Here is a 17939-nt window from a genome sequence, read left to right as displayed (position 1 = left end):
GTTACTATGCACTATCACATCACCCGAATGTTAGTTATATAGGAAAATCACTTATTATCTTGTCACGCTAATACCAAGCATGTTTCCTTCCACTATTCACACATGTCAACCACATGTTTCAAACATCAAGACAATCATATCTATCAATTTAAAACATATCTTTATCAACAATCATGTCATATTACATAGCCAACTCATAGTCATTACACATAATGCTGCAACAAGAAACAACAATATGAATTACTACAAGTGACAAGAAGCTTGAAAACAGACCTAGATGATATTAAGGGAAACCAAGAAAGGATGGCCAAAGCCAAAGAAGAGCAGGAGGAAATTAATGGCTATTTGCTAAGGAAACTGGATGAAGAAAAATTCAATTAAAAGATCATAAGAAAAGAGTTAGAAGTGAATCAACAAATACTATTGATTCCATAACTTCTAGTGGAGATGAATCTCATGAATTTGAAGAGGAAGAAGAACTAAAATCTAAGATTAGAACCAACATAACTATAAGGAAGAGGACCTCATCTCAGTTGCAAGGAGAATTTAAGAAAAGTAGGACTCCTTTTATTGATGGTGAATCTAAAGGAGTGGAGGCATGGCTCCTCAATATTTCAAAATATTTTGAAGTATACAATTATCCAAGTAACCTGAGAGAAATATTGGCAACTTACCAGTTGAATGGTAAGGTAGCCTTATGGTGGGAAGCGAAAAAAGTTGTCAATAGAATTAGAAGTAAGAACTTAACATGGAAACTGTTCAAGAAAGAATTCAAAAAGAAGTATTTGATTGAGAGGTACTTTGATGAAAAGGCTAGAGATTTTCATGAACTGAAATTGGGATAGTCTACCATGGATGAGTTTGTTAATAAATTTATGAGTTTATTAAGATATGTACCTTATCTGAAAGAGGAGAAGAAAAAATACATAGATTTATCAGTTTCCTTCCTTTTTCATATAGAGAAAGGATTAAATTTGACAACCAGAAGACCATGGATGAGACCATCAGAAAGGAAAAGTTATGTTTCAATCAGAACAAACAAAAAGGAGGAAGTTCTAAGGGATGGGTGGCAAAGAACTATTAAGAAAAATGGGATTAAGAAACCGACCTTTTCTAAGAGTATGCAAGTAGGAAACTATAACGGAAATGTTAGTCAACAAAATAATCTGGCACAAAAAGGAGGACCAGGGACAGGAAACAGAAATTTTAGTGAATTAGTAAAACCACCAATAAAATTCTAGGTCTATATTGAAAATAAATTATGGAGAGATTGTCAATAGAATCCATTAAATAAGAAAACAACTTTAAACAATATTTAAGAAGCATCTATTGTAAATGATGTTGCCTGTAACATACTCATAATCAATGTTGCATTAGATGGGAGGCAAGAAAACCATTAGTCCACCATAGTTGAAGTTCAAGGTAAAATTCTTGAAAAAGACGTGTCTATACTTATAGATACATGATCTACATTAAGTTATATTTCCCTTGTTGTAGTTGAAAGATGTAATCTTATAAAAGAGAAACAAAGCAAGCCTTGGTTAGTACAGTTGGCCACTGGAAATAAGATAAAAGTGACTAAACTAGGCAAAAAATTGCACAGTAAATCTATATGGAATGAATACCACACTAAATATGAATATATTACCCTTGGGATCTTACGATTTTCTCACAAGTATGGACTAGTTGGAATCACATAGAGTGGTATTAAATTGTTTAGAAAAGTATTTTACTTGTATTGATGATAAGGGGGAATCTTGCATGGTCCAATGAATACCAAGTAGAATTTCTATTAAACAAACCTTTGTAGTACAAATGAAGAAAAACGCTAGAAAAGGATGTCAATTGTTCACAATCCAAGTGCAAAATCTTTCTAATGATAAAGAGAAGCCATGATTAGAAGAATATCCTATATTGGAACAATACAATGATGTTTTTCTAGAATAAATACAAAGACTTCCTCCAAGGAGGGATATTGATTTTACCATTGATCTTATACCGAGATTTGTTCCAATGTCAAAGGCCCCATATAAAATGAGTGTTCCTGAGTTCATGGAGCTGAAGATTCAATTACATGAAATTTTGGATAAAAGTATATAACACCAAGTGTGTCTCCTTGGGGGCACCAATTATGTTTGTCAAAATGAAGGATGGTACTTTGAGGTTGTGTATAGATTACAAACAACTTAATAAAATGACCATCAAAAACAAATATCCCTTACCTAGGATAGACGACTTGTTTGATCAAGTCAGGGGAGATTCTATTTTTTCTAAAATCGATCTGACATCAGGATACCATCATATTAGAATTAAGGAAGAAGATATTCACAAAACAACATTTTGCACACGTTATGGGAATTATGAATTTGTGGTACTTCCATTTGGGCTTATTAATGCACCAGCTACCTTCATGTGCCTTATGAACAATATACTTAGACCATTCCTAGATAAATTTGTAATCGCCTTTATAAATGATATTCTAGTATACTTGAAGAGTAAAGAAGAGCATGACCAATATTTACAAATGGTCCTTCACACTCTTAGAGATAATGAATTATATGCTAAATTCAGCAAGTTTTCATTTTACTAGAATCAAATTCATTATCTACAACATGTGATATCAAAAGAAGGAACTATTGTTGATCCGGAAAGGATAGAAGCAATAATGGAATGGTTGGTACCTAAAATATGGAGGAAATTAGATACTTTATGGTAATTACACACTACTATATGAGATTTATAGAAGGATTTTTTAACTTGCATATCCAATTACTTCTTTACAGAAGAAAGGAATCAAGTTTGAATGGAGTCAAAAGTGTCAAGATAGATTTGATAAATTAAAACAACTTTTGACCACAACTCCAATTTTAAAATTGGTTGATCCCAATAAGGATTTTGTGGTATGTACATATGCATGTAAGGAAGGTTTAGGAGGAGTTTTGATGCAAGATGGTCATGTTATTTGTTATGAATCTAGAAAGTTGAAAGAGCATGAGAAAAACTATGCTACTTATGATTTAGAATTAGTAGCTATCCTTCATGCATTCAAAATGTGGGAAGATTATCTTATAGGAAGAAAATTTCAATTGAGGATAAATAATGTTAGCCTCAAATATCTATTTGATCAACCTAATCTAAATGCTAAACAAGCAAGATGGTTAGCATTTATTAATTAATAGGATTTTGAGATTACATATATTAAAGCAAAGGAAAACAAAATAGCTAATACTTTAAGTAGAAAGCTTAATCAAATTTGTGCTACATCAACAACAAGTTGGTCAACAAATTTAATAGAAATCAAAATGGTTGCCAATTCTAATTTATAATGCTAGAAAATCAAGGGAAAAGTTCAAAAAACGTAAACACAACATGAATATTGGAGTGATTTTTTAATAGATAACCATGACATATTTATATTTAAAGGAAAAGTTTATGTGCCTAATGATATAAATATGATTTTTTATTTTATTTTTTTAGATGAATTGCATGAAAAACCAACAACTGGCCATCCTGGTTATAAAATGTTGATTATTGTGTTGAGAAAGATTTTTTACTAGCCAAATATGAAAAAAGAGATAGTTGAATATGTGGCTAAATGTCTTGAGTGTCAACAAGTTAAGGTTTATTATCAACACCCTATTAGGTTGTTGCGGCCCCTATCCATTCTAGAATGGAAATGGGAGACAATTCAATTGATTTCATTACTAGGCTACCAAATACTAGGAGGCAACATGATTCCATTATGGTTGTGGTTGACAAACTCAATAAAGCAGCACACTTTATCCTTGTAAAAACCACTTTTAAAGCAATAAATATTGCAACAATATTCATGAGATAAATTTTCAAACTCCATGGGATACCTATATTTGTAATCTCAAATAGGGATGCAAAATTCACATCCAATTTTTGGAAATGGTTGTTTGAAGATATGGGAACAAAGTTAGACTTTAGTACGTCCTACCGTCCTCAAACTGATGGTCAAACAAAAAACACCAATCAAATATTGGAGGATATGTTAAGGACAAAGAGACTAATGGGAGGATTATTTGCACTTAGAAAAAATTGCTTCTAATAATGGATACCAAATCTCCTTGAAAATGAGTCCTTTCGAAGTGATGTACAGAAGAAGATGCAAGGTACCCTTAAGTTGGGATCATCTTGAAGATATATTAGTGTTGGGGCCAGATATGCTAAAGGAAATGGAAGAAGTGGTCAAGCAGGTTTAACATGATTTGAAAGCAAACCAAGATCATTAGAAGAGCTATGCATATTTGAAAAGAGTTCAAAAGGAATTTAATGTGGGATATCATGTGTATTTAAAAGTTAAACCCAAGAAAAGTACACTCAAACTTGGCAATTGTGCCAAGTTGTCACCTAGATACTATGAACCTTTTCAGGTGTTAGCCAGAATTGGACCTATATCTTATCAGCAAGCCCTACCAACCAATTTTAAAATTCATAATGTTTTTCATGTATCTTTGTTGAAAAATTATGTACATGACTCATCTCATGTAATTGATTGGCATGTTGTACATGTGGGACCAGAGGGAGAATTCCTAGCAGAACCACTATCCATTCTAGACTGGAGAGTAGTCACGATCCGTAATAGAGATATAGCGCTATTAAAGGTTCAATGAAAACATTTCAGTCCAAAGGAATCAACTTGGGAGTTGGAGAGCACTTTCAAAGAAGCATTCCCTTCTTTCTTTTGATGAAACTGGAATGCATTTCCAGGAGAACACTTATCAAACACTGTGATGGTGTCAAATATAAGTGAGGGAGGATGTGATATCCCTTGGCTTGATAAATTATGTAATGAAATGTGCATATTTGTATTTATGGTTAAAGTATGCTAGTCTGAAAAAACATTTGAAATTTTAATTATCAATAGTTTAATATTGATAATAATTGATTGTAAATTTGTAATTATGAGATTTTATTTTTTGTAAATAAAGAAAATCTGGCAAATTAATTGTTGAGTACAAATAGTTGAAAGAGATAAGGTTGAAAAGTATTGTGGAGTATTTATTGTCCATCAATAAGTCCTAGGCATCTAATCTGGATTATTAGATTTAATTGAGGAATTATGATATTAGCCAATTAATTGTTTCCTAGATGACAAGGATTTGTCCTCAAGAGTGGGAAATGGGAGCTCATTAATGAACAGATAACTACATTCCCCCTGTTGGTGAGGCAAAGGCAGTTATTAGCCACCAAAAGTGGTATATGGGATGAATAATATCTTATGTTTTCACTTGCTTTTGTCTCATTATGAGAGCAGAAGAGACTAGAGAGAAGCAAGGAAAATAAGATTGAAAGAAATTGCAGGCCTAGTTTGCTAAGGGGTACATTGGTTGTTTACAGTGTCATGGTTGGGAGGAGCCAAGTACTTAATTGTTAATTTTTTAGATAAATATTTCAGGTCAGTATTTCAACCCTTAGTATTTATTTTTGTATAAGGAAAGATTTGCATTACTATTTTATTCTTCAGGCTTTTTAACTAGTGGAAAAAGAAAGAAGAAAAATCAGTTTTATATATATATATATTAGAATAAAAATGAGATAATTGCATTTTCTCTTGAATTTTGAATTTTTGTACAGAAAAGGAAAAAAAATATATTATGCTGATAGTATTTTCTATTTTTTCTTATAGAAAGAAAAAGAATTATTCATGATGGATAATAGTTCAAAACGTATGAGTTCTTTTCCAAAAGGGGTTGTGAATATATACATATGTATATAGAAGAGGAACCTAATCTTTGAACTAGAATTATAATAACACTACAATATGAACTTTATGTCATGTTACTAAACATGAGCTCAAACATGCACAGAGTATGTGAAAAGTAACAGTTATAGTATATTTCAAAATTATACATATTAAATCAAACACTATAATTGGCAAGAAGAGTAATTTTAATGACCACATTAGTCCAGAATCAATGGAGATAGCAAGAGAAAAATAAATAGTCTTCCCTGAAAGAAATGTCAGTAGGAAAAATGAACAGTGTTCATACCATAATTACATAATTTGTAGTTCATATATATATATATATATATATATATATATATATATATATATATATATATATATATATATATATATATATATATATATATATATATATATATATATATATATATATATATTTGAATATATTAAATACAATTGATCAAGGATTGAAATGGCTCTGTGGTTTGGCGAAAGGTCAACCCTACGGTCTCCGTTAGGGTTTGGTTAGTTCAATGCAAAACTCTGCAACTTCAAACCAAAGTCGATAGTGAAGAGGGGGAGGTCGTATCCATTTTCGCATTGGGATGGAAGTTTTGGTATTAGCCAGGTGTATTTTGTTGAGAAACGTGGAGTATTTGGAAGATATTGAGGATGCTTCATAACAAAAAAAGAATAAAATACTTTGCTGAGATGGACGAGGATCTGGTGGATTACTCCTCAAATCCATTAGAATATGTGCTAATCTGGACAAAATATCCACCTCATCATTCTAGTATGGAGCTACCGGGGTCAGATGGAGCACCGACTTTGTAGGTCGTCTTGCCTAGGTTTTCCTTGGAAGAGGTATTTGGAAGCCCCACAACCTTAGGTATTGAAAACCTATTCTTGATGTTAGGGAAAATGTTGATTGGGATTCATTACTCGGGAGAATTGGTGAACCTGATATTGGATTATGAACAGTCACAGCCAATATGATGGCCAGGTTCCTTCTGGGAACCAATATTATGCAAGTTATAGCCAGGGGCAGATGGTTGATATAGACCAAATAACACTGGGTCTCGGGACTCTTTCTTCAGCCCAGACTTCTGTTTGTTTTGCCAGGATCCCTGTTAGTGAACTCGAACATTATCAGTTGGAGATTAAGGTTATCAGTTCATAAGGTAATCCCCCGCAAGGCTTCAGCAATGTTGATGAAGGTATTCCAAAGAAACGAGAAAAGAAATCAAATAGCACAAAAGTTAGAGAAAGAAGGCGCTTGTTGGTTCTAGGGAAAGGCATCGAACTGGATGAGGTTATGGATATGATAGATCGGGTTCTGGCAGGTAGGGTTTGTGTGAGAAATTACTCTTTAGTGCGACTAAAGAAATGGGTCATAGATGTTTCGGGTCAAATTTTAGAAGTACTGTCGAATGTGGTGACGATGACAAGGGGATGGTTTGGACTACGTTTCATGAGGGTTGAACATGCACCTTGGGTAATGAAATTTTGGCACATTGAGATGGCTCCTATAATGATGAAAATATGGTCACCCCTATTTGATCTTGAGAGAGAACAATTGGGGGCGGGTCCGATTTGGGTAAGGATGTCGGGTTTGCCTCTTCAATTTTGGACAAAAGATGTTTTCAGAAGTATTGGGGATGATTTGGGGGTTTTCTTAGATTATGATAAATCATTTGTTGAGATGGGAAAGATGGCTTACACTCGTATTTTGGTGCATCTTGACACCAGGGAGGGATTGGTGGAGAGTCTTAAGCTACAATGGAGGGGTCTCTCTAGAATGCAGAAGTTGTACTATGAAGGGGTATCGTTTAGATGCAACTGATGACATGAAGTTGGTCACATATTCAAATAATTCCCACTGAATGTTAAGGAGAAGACAATAGAGGATTATTCGGGTGGGAATGAAGGCACACTTGGGAATGGAGAAGGCCCAAATGCTATGATCCAAACATTGCAAAAGAGTTCAATTCGTCAGCAAAAGGGGGCAAATAAGAATGAAGTGAGGCAAGCTTCATCCCCTAGACTGGCATCTCTGAGGGTTAAATGTGCATGAGCTTCTTCATAAGTTCCCATTCCAGGTACCAATCTCTCTCTCCCATCCTTGGAACCTAATAATTCATTTAGTCCATCTTACTACTCTTTTGTATCTTGTCCTGCAAAGAATGTTGGGGTGGTATTATCTTTATGTGATTTAAGTGTGGTTGCCTGTCCCACGGTATCAGTTCCTATATGTTGCCCGGCTCCTTTCCCTATCAGTCCTACATTATCCTAGGTCTCAGTTCCCTCGAAGACAGATACATCATCTGAATCTAATACGAGCCATAGATATAAGTTGAGATCTTTGACTAAACAACCTATAGTTGTTGGGGGGTATAGGTATCTCATCTCCACCGAAGATTCCCAAATCCACTAGAGGCAGGCAGTCCTATATATTGAAAGCCATACATAAGGCAAGAATGGATGTAGTAGAAGGAAAATAGTTATTGCTTAATGAGGTTCTTATAGCAAAAGGAAACCCAGTCATGGTTTCTCGATGAAGTGGTTATCCTTTAACTGCAAAGGGTTGGATAGCCCTACTAAAAAACTAGCCCTAGAAGATTATTAGATTCTGAGAAATTGGATGTGATTTTACTTCAAGAGACATTAGGGGATAGTGTTCAAATTGTATATCTATTAGAAGCTATGATATCGAGATGGACTTTCCATGCCTTAGATGTGAGAGGTAGATCTGGTGAAATTGTAGTATGCATAAACTGTAGAATGAAAAAGTTAGTGAATATTTGGGGAGGGAAGGAGTACTAATGGCATATGTATTCTCTAAAGAATTAGGTCTTGACATTAGGATTGTCAACATATATGGGCCATGTCACAATCATATGGTTTTCTAGGAATATGTTATGGGATCGTCATTTATGCAAGTTGACAATTTAATATTGGGGGGAGATTTAAATTTCTCAATGGCCATGTAGAATCCTGGGGAAGCCATGCACAGGTGGATTCACTCACAGATTTTTTTGAACAGCTTTTGGAGAACAACAACCTTATTGATATAGAAGTAGCACGCATTCAACCTACCAGGACAAATCGTAGAATGAGAAATTCTATGTTAGCAAGGCATCTTGATAGATTCCTAATCAAGGAACCACTGATGGATAAGATAGATTTGGTTAGGCAATGAGTTGGTTCGGGAGGAATATCAGATCATTCTCCTATCTTTTTAGAAGTATCAGGCAACTCTCGAAAGTCATGTGCACCATTCAAATTTAATGTGACATGGTTAAGGGATGAGGAATTTCAAAGAATTGTCAAAGAAGTATGGCAGGCTAGCTCACAAATCGAGGAAAGGTCATCAGCGGAGCACCTAGTTGGAAACCTTATTTGCCTAAAGCAGAGGATGATAGAATGGGAAAAGGAAAGAAAAAAAAGGAAGAGGAGACCCTCTGTAAAATCTAGTCTGAATTAGCCAGGTGAGAAGATCCTTACAGTGGAGGGTCTGATACACCAAAATCAAAACCATATATTTCGTAATTAGAGGCAGAGAAAATAAAGATATTAAGGGAGAAGGAAGAAACATGAAGACTTAAGAGTAGATCTATCTGGCTCCAAGTGGGAGACATCAATACACAATTTTTTCACTAGCATGCAAGAGGTCGAAAGGCCTTCAATACTATATGGTCCTTGGAGAATGAGGCGGGATCATCAATGCATACTTTCAGGAGCTTAGTGAATCTTGGCATACAACATTTTGGTAATATGTTTAAAGAACAATAGGAAGCGTCTCTGGCAGAAGTTATAAAGGTAGCTAGCCTCTTTCCACAAGTTATGAATGAGGAAGTCAATGAATAATTGAACATGCCAGTGATGATGGGGGAACTAGAGGCTATATTGAAGTGGTTTAAAAAAGACAAGAGCCACGGTCTAGATGGATGGCTTGTGGAATTTTACCTCACATTTTTTGATCTAATAGGTCAATATTTACTAAGGGTGATCGAGGATTGTAAGAACAATGGGAGAATGTATGATGCATTCTGTTGAGCTTTGAAATTACACCTCTCCTACACATTTTCCCAGACTTTTTCCCTCACCAGTACTCCATAAGCTATCAGAAATCATTGCATATTGATTCTAAAAGAGCATTTAAGTGGTTTTCTAACTATGTTTTTGTGTTTGTTGTTTGACTTAGATTTTGCTCATAAGTTGCGGAATGCAGCCACTTTCCGCAGCTGATTCAACTTTCCGCAGCTGTTTTTGTTAAACTCCAGGTTGCAGGTGTCATCAGGAAAAATGGGACATGTGGGTAGATCAGGAATGACCTGGACATGGATCAGGTCCTATTGGTTCAGCTGGATTCATCAAGGAAAGCTGTGGTCAACGGTGGTCAAGCGGTGGTCAAACAGAGGAATCCTACAGCAACAGGACTCCATCTTCAAGCACGTGAAGGATTCGTGGTTGTTCCTAGATCCTTGGGGTCATGTCGACAGCTGTAGACTGCCCCACGATGCGAATCCAATAGCCACAGTTGATAGATTTAATAATCTCGGCAACCATTATGCTAAATCCATGGACGTTGTCTTTTACGTGTCCTCTGTTCACGTAGTTTTACAGGAAAACAGTTATGTAACCTTTGTTATAAATAACGTGTTTCTATACGCATAGAGTTAGTCTTTTTGAATGTAATTTTGTTGTTCAAAGTTCACTATGTCATGACACTAGTCTTATTACTGTAACTGTGTTTTGAAATATACGAGAAGACTCTGTTTCTACATGATTGCGTGAACGTAATTTTGGATTGATAGCCTGTTGACCGAGGCTGTGCAGGGGACCCTGTATGCTGAGGTTTCGTTTTCATTGTTGCTGTACAGTTTTTATGAATCGTTTCCTTATTTTCACTGCACATGTTTTATAGTTATTCACCTGTGTATATATTTCTAACATTTCATTCCTGTTTATGATTTTACAAGCTTTGTATATTGCTGTTAACGCTGATCAGTGTGTGTATGTTTCAGGACAGAGTAGGCCCAGGCATTTTTCATGCAATTTTTGTAATAACTAGTGACGTGGAATTAACCTCTCTGCTGACTTTGCTTTTCTTAGTTTTTTTTAATTCCAGTTATGCTTTGATTCCAGTCTTGTTCACTTGCTTTAGTAGTTAGTTTAGATATCAGATTGCTCATGTCATTGACGATTATCTCTGAAAGCCATAGCTTAGACTAACTGGCAAGGAATCGAATTACGAATGTTGTGATTTGATTTTAGTTTTACTTTTCTGCAATTAGACATCAACTTGCTCATATCATTGACGATTATCTCCGAAAGCCATAGCATAGACTAACAGGCGAGGAATCGGATTATGAATGTTGTGATTTGATTTTAGTTTTACTTTTCTACAATTAGACATTAACTTGCTCATATCATTGACGATTATCTCCGAAAGCCATAGCTTAGACTAACTGGCGAGGAATCGGATTATGAATGTTGTAATTTGATTTTAGTTTTACTTTTCTGCAATTAGACATCAACTTGCTCATATCATTGACAATTATCTCCGAAAGCCATAGCTTAGACTACCTGGCGAGGAATCGGACTATGAATGATGTGAATTGATTTTACTTTTACTAGATTGAAATTTTTTATTTATTTGAGTGCAGTAGCTTAATTCATTTTTCTGTATTTAGACAGCAGCAGAGATAATGGTTTCATGATCAGTAGTTCATTATTGGCTTGATTTGAATAGCAGTACATTTTTGTTCAAGTATTAATTTCATCATTAGTATGTTCTAAGACTCTCTAAAGTGTTAAGTTCTGGAAATCATTATAGAGGACATAATTGCCTTAAAATCTATATCCATACTTGCCTTCTAGAGTATTCTTAAAACTCAGGAATAGGATTTCCATTCATATTGGAGATAAACAAAGATAAAAACCCCCAAAACAAAATAAAAATTGAAAACGACAAAAAGGTAAGAAAGAGGTTGTCTTGCACATATAATGCGCCACACTTCATCAGTTTACGACTCCCAGATTGATAATTAATGTAGCAATTTAGGACACACTAAATTGACCAAACACATTCAATGCTACATTCATAGCCTTAATTCCCAAATCATATAAGCCTAGAACCTTTAATGATTTTAGGCCTATTTCACTGTGTAATTGCATATATAAAATCATTGTGAAGATCATTGCAAACTGAATTAAGCCTATTTTATCCCAACATATTTCTAAGGAACAATTTGCGTTCTTGGAAAATCGTCAGATCCATGAAGCTATAGGTATTACACAAGAAGGACTACACTCCTTAAAAGTTAAGAATCTAAAAGGAATGATCCTAAAAATAGATCTTTCCAAAGCATATGATAGGACCAGTTGGTTGTACATTCGGATGTTGTTGACTCACATAGGTTTTCAATATGATTTCATAAAATAGATAATGTGTTGTATTACTTTTGTATCGTACAACATTATTATCAATGGATCGGCAACAAATTTCTTCCACGCAGAACATGGTCTCAAGCAAGGATGCCCTTTATCACCTTTTTTATTCCTTCTGGTCATGGAGGGTCTGAGTAGATTGTTGTCTGAAGAAAGGAATCAAGGGAGATTCAAAGGTGTGAAAATTGTTGCAAATGTTATCTTGACTCATCTACTCTTCATAGATGATGTCCTCATTTTTCTGAGTGGGGCTATCAGTGATACCACTGTGCTCAACAATAATCTCAAAATTTTCTGTAAGGCCATAGGGATGGAGACTAATAAGGAAAAATCCACTTTATCAGCTACGGGGTGCACACAATTCGAAATAATCTATGCAAAACAAAGATTTCCCTATCGAAATTTGGTATTTGAAGATGGACTGAAGTATTTGGGATATTGGCTAAAACCTAATAATTATAAAATTGCAAACTGGATGTAGTTGGTAGCAAAGATTGAAAGTAGAATTAATGTGTTAGGGCCTGGATCTACCTCAAGCTGAAGGAAGGCAGGTCCAGGGTAACATCAAACCACGCTTAACCTAGTAGCTAGCCCTAACAGGTCGGGAGAGGGCTCTCTCCTTGTCAATCTCAATTAGGATATTGGCAATTAGGGCTTGAGATGACTGAATTTGATGTAGATTTTATGCTAGGTATAGTAGCTCAGGGTTTCTGGTTTGGTTTTTTAGATTTTGGTTGCTGGATCAATTGGAGAAGGCAGATTGGGTCCGGGAAATCAACCCAAGGATACAATCATGTTCTGTGGGGTGAGGTAGATAAGGGTTTATGTACTAGAAATGGATTAAGATGGTAGATTAAGACAGCTAAGGAGTTGAGGAGGGCATAAAGAAACTATGAATCCTCTTCAAACAGTTGAAAACATTGAAAACCAAATGCATTCCCAAGACAAAGCACAGCAGTGTATTTTGTCCATTCACCTTGATTCATTTAGTTTTAGAAGATAAAGATGGATTTGGATACATATAAAACATAAGAAAAACTCATTACAAAGAAGAAACAATACATAAACTCACTGTCACAAGAATCCCACAAAAATAGCTGTGAAACCTGGTTTTATTCCTTGCCAAATTGCTGATACAAATGTTCAATGAGTGTCACCACTTCCACCAAAGTCCAACCTTTACAAATGACTGAAAAAACACATGATATAGACATCCAAACCACCTGTGCTATCCATCAGGGGTCGAATCCAAGAGATAAGGGACTGTTTCAACCATATCTAAACTGGGAACAAGAAAATAGGCAGTGGAACAACTTGCCTCTAAAACTAAGGAAACTGATACATTCAGTTTTAAACCACTTTTCATTGATGTATCTACCCCCTCATGTCATTTTACATCAAATTTACATCATATTACATCATTTACCATGCAAAATTTACCAAGAAAAGAAGAAGAAGTCAACTGCTGAAGAAACTAGGCGAATTTTGACTTTTAGGCAAAATTGACAAAAATTTGCCTGATGCGCAGCACCTTGAGCCTGATGCACAGCGCCGCTTCAAGGCTACTTTTGGAGGCCTTCCACTCATCCAAATCAGGCCCAAGATAGCTTGTTGGAAATCCCTGCCTGTCTAGTTTCTGGAACACTTTGAATTTTCTGATTTGGAGGTCATTTTCCCCCTCAAAAGTGGATTCTCCCAAGACTGGTTCCTATGTGTCCAAAAAGTGGCAGAGAGGGCACTTTTTGAGTGTTTTTTGCCCTTTTGGTGGCCAAGATCTCCTCCAAATTTGATGAAATTTTCTGGGTTTGGTTGTTTTTTCATGCTGAATCCAAAACTATAAGCCATTTGGCAAAAGAGTGAACCAATCCAATGCGCAGCGCCATCCACCAGAATTTCCTGTGTTGCCTAATTCAAAAAATCAAAATTTACAAAATTTTTCCAAAATCTGCCCAGTTTTGGCTCAAATGTACTTCATTGGTTACTTTGTTGGGCAAGTGTAACATCAGCCAAGATCTCAAGTTTTTCACCCCTCTTTTTGCTTCTTAAGGCCCTCCTTAATCTTGCCTTAAGGTGCTTAATTCTCATGTTACCTATCCTATTCTGGGTCAAGTAATGGTAGGCCATATGCCTAAGCATATTTTTGTCTCTGTTGGCTTTCTTTAGAAGACCCTCAAGGTGGATATTTACCCTCTCAAGCCATATTTCTCTCTCATTAACCACTTCTTGTTCAACTGGAGTCAAGGGAACCGGATGCTTCTCTACCATTTCACAAAAATCAAAACATGACTGATGTCTGAAGCATGTGTGAGGCTTCCTTTGCTGCACATTTCTTTCTCTTTCAATCTCACAGTTAGCTAGTGGAGAAGGACTTTGACTGCAGACATCATCCAACACATCAACTATTGGATCGTGAAAAACTTGAAAAGACTGTTGCAACCCATTTTCGATTGGTTCCAATGAGATGGCATGATTTTCTATAGGCTGCTCATCCTTTATTGAAGATATACTATGCAAATTTCCCTTCAAAAACTAAAATGATTCGAAACAGAATGGTATGGAATCATCTTGCATCATTTGATCATATGTTCTAGCTTCCAAGTCTTCATCTACAACTTGACAATCATCTACAACTTGACAATCAATGGCATTCGGTGGCTGCAAATCTAGATACGAGAAGTCTTGAACAAGGATCTCATTGCCCTCTAGATGGTCCAGATCAAAACTTATCGATGGTTGATTTCTGATTGAATGAAAGTTGTCTCTGATGATCTGAAACGAAGCAAAACAAAAAGGCAAATATCCTTCACTTACTTCAAAATTTGTTGCACTTTCCTCCTCACTTCCATAGCTGATATGCATCGGCTGATCACTATATTTGAGCTGCTTAAAGTGGACTTCCTCCTTCCACAAACCAGCTGCTGATTTATTTGCAAAACTAGCTTCTGTTTGGAGGACATAATCATCATCATACTAATCAAACTGAGGCAAATCATTAGTAAAAAACACATCATCAAGCATACATGTCATATCAACATATCTCTCTTCTCCAAGATGATCTATAAAACAATCATTATCAGGTCTATGACAACTGAGAAAATAAAGAAAATGTTTTGGATCAGCAACTTGTTCCTCTTCAATTAGCGAGCTATGGTCTTGAACATTATACTCATTCCTTGTGGTGATCCTTTACATCATCTCTGCCACTACACTTACCAAAATGTCGAGCTTTACCTCTAAAGATGTCGATTCCTCTGGATCTATGTTCTTCATCTCTTCTTCCTTCAACTTTGCCCTTCTGATCAACAAATTAGCCTCTACATCTACTGCATTGTTTTGCATCTCTTCAAGTGTTGCAAGGTTCCTTTCTCTCAGCTAAAACTCCATTTCCGGATCAAAGGCATCTGGGTAGTGCAAGAGAGAAAATCCAGGAGGAGGTCTTATATTAACCGGCATCAAAAAATAGACTTGATTAAACCTGGCAGAAAATTGTTGTACTGTCTCCCCTGGCAGTTTTTTCAGCTGGTTATACTCTTCTATAATTAAGAAAGGGTTCTGTCTGACCACCCACCTGTCAAGGAAAACTTTGACAAACTGTTGGAAATCTGAGATGCTTGCATCAGGTAGGGTTTTGAACCAACTCTTGACTTTGCCTTGCAAAGAAAGAGCAAAAAGCCTAATACTGGCATCCTCTTCATCAACTTCAAAAAGGTCAAGAAAAGACTCAAAATTCAGTACATGTCTCTCAGCAGTGATGTTGTCACATTCACCATCAAATCTTGGTAGATATAGGTAATGATTTTTAGGGAAAGCATGGGATATAGGAGGTAAAGTCAAAGGCTTGTATCTATCTGGAATTTTATAAGGTATAGGAATATGTACAGAAGGTGTAGAATCAGTCTTTGTCTCTTGAGGCTCATGAATTTGAAGACGATCATCATAAAATTCAGAAGAAGGGTCTTGATCAAGATCAAAGGCATGCACATATTTTGTATCCACAATCTTCAAAGGGAAAGAATCAAATGCAGATCTAGGATCTTCTCGCAAATACAATATACTTTGCAAAGCCTTCTTGACATTCTCGGGAAAAGAGAAGAAATAATTTATAACAAAGAACATAATGTCTTGGATGAAATTCCAACTTGAATACCTGATATTTTTGTATTGTCCTTTCATGTTTCTACTGGTCAGGTTCATCCTCCAGTGGAGTCCTTGGATCTGATCTTGAAACTAATTTGGAGTCGCCATGTGAATGATTTCAACCTTCCTATGTCTGATCGTTGTCCACCATCAACAAGCAGAACTAAACTTGATACATTTTGTTGAGGAACCTAAAACAACGTCCCCCAGTACGGTCGCCACTATGTTAGGGCCTGGATCTACCTTAGGCTGAAGGAAGGCAAGTCTAGGGTAACATCAAACCACGCTTAGCCTGGTAGCTAGCCCTACCAGGTCGGGAGAGGGCTCTCTCCTTGTCAATATCAATTAGGCTATTGGCAATTAGGGATTGAGATGACTGAATTTAATGTAGATTTTAGGCTAGGTATAGTAGCTCAGGGTTTTTGGTTTGATTTTTTAGGTTTTGGTTGCTAGATCAATTGGAGAAGGCAGATTGGGTCCAGGAAATCAACCCAGGGATACAGTCATGTTCTATGGGGTAAGGTAGACAAGGTTTTATGTGCTAGAAATGGATTAAGATGGTAGATTAAGACAGCTAAGGAGTTGAGGAAGGCATAAAGAAACTATGAATCCTCTTCAAACAGTTGAAAACATTGAAAACCAAATGCATTCCCAAGACAAAGCATAGCAGTGTATTTTGTCCATTCACCTTGATTCATTTAGTTTTAGAAGAGAAAGATGGATTTGGATACATATAAAACATAAGAAAAACTCATTACAAAGAAGAAACAATACATAAACTCACTGTCACAAGAATCCCACAAAAATAGTTGTGAAACCTGGTTTTATTCCTTGCCAAACTGTTGATACAAATGTTCAATGAGTGTCACCACTTCCACCAAAGTCCAACCTTTACAAATGACTGAAAAAGCACATGATATAGACATCCAAACCACCTGTGCTATCCATCAGGGGTCGAATCCAAGAGATAAGGGACTGTTTCAACCATATCTAAACTAGGAACAAGAAAATAGGTAGTGGAACAACTTGCCTCTAAAACTAAGGAAACTAATACATTTAGTTTTAAACCACTTTTCATTGATGTATCTACCCCCTCATGTCATTTTACATCAAATTTACATCATATTACATCATTTACCATGCAAAATTTACCAAGAAAAGAAGAAGAAGTCAACTGCTGAAGAAACTAGGAGAATTTTGACTTTTAGGCAAAATTGACAAAAATTTGCCTGATGCGCAGCACCCTGAGCCTGATTCGCAGCGCTGCTTCAAGACTACTTTTGGAGGCCTTCCACTCATCAAAATCAGGCCCAAGATAGCTTGTTGGAAAGCCCTGACTATCTAGTTTCTAGAACACTTTGAATTTTCTGATTTGGAGGTCATTTTCCCCCTCAAAAGTGGATTCTCCCAAAACTGGTTCCTATGTGTCCAAAAAGTGGCAGAGAGGGCACTTTTTGAGTGTTTTTTGCCCTTTTGGTGGCCAAGATTTCCTCCAAATTTGATGAATTGTCCTGGGTTTGGTTGTTTTTTCATGATGATTCCAAAAATACAAGCCATTTGGCAAAAGAGTGAACCAATCTAATGTGCAGCGCGCATCCACCGGAATTTCCTATGTTGCCTAATTCAAAAAATCAAA

The sequence above is a fragment of the Pinus tabuliformis genome, chromosome 7, assembly GCF_031772625.1.
Source record: "Pinus tabuliformis cultivar Carrire ecotype Pingquan chromosome 7, CPIR1, whole genome shotgun sequence".
Classification (NCBI taxonomy): Eukaryota; Viridiplantae; Streptophyta; class Pinopsida; order Pinales; family Pinaceae; genus Pinus; species Pinus tabuliformis.
This window is presented reverse-complemented; position numbering follows the sequence as displayed.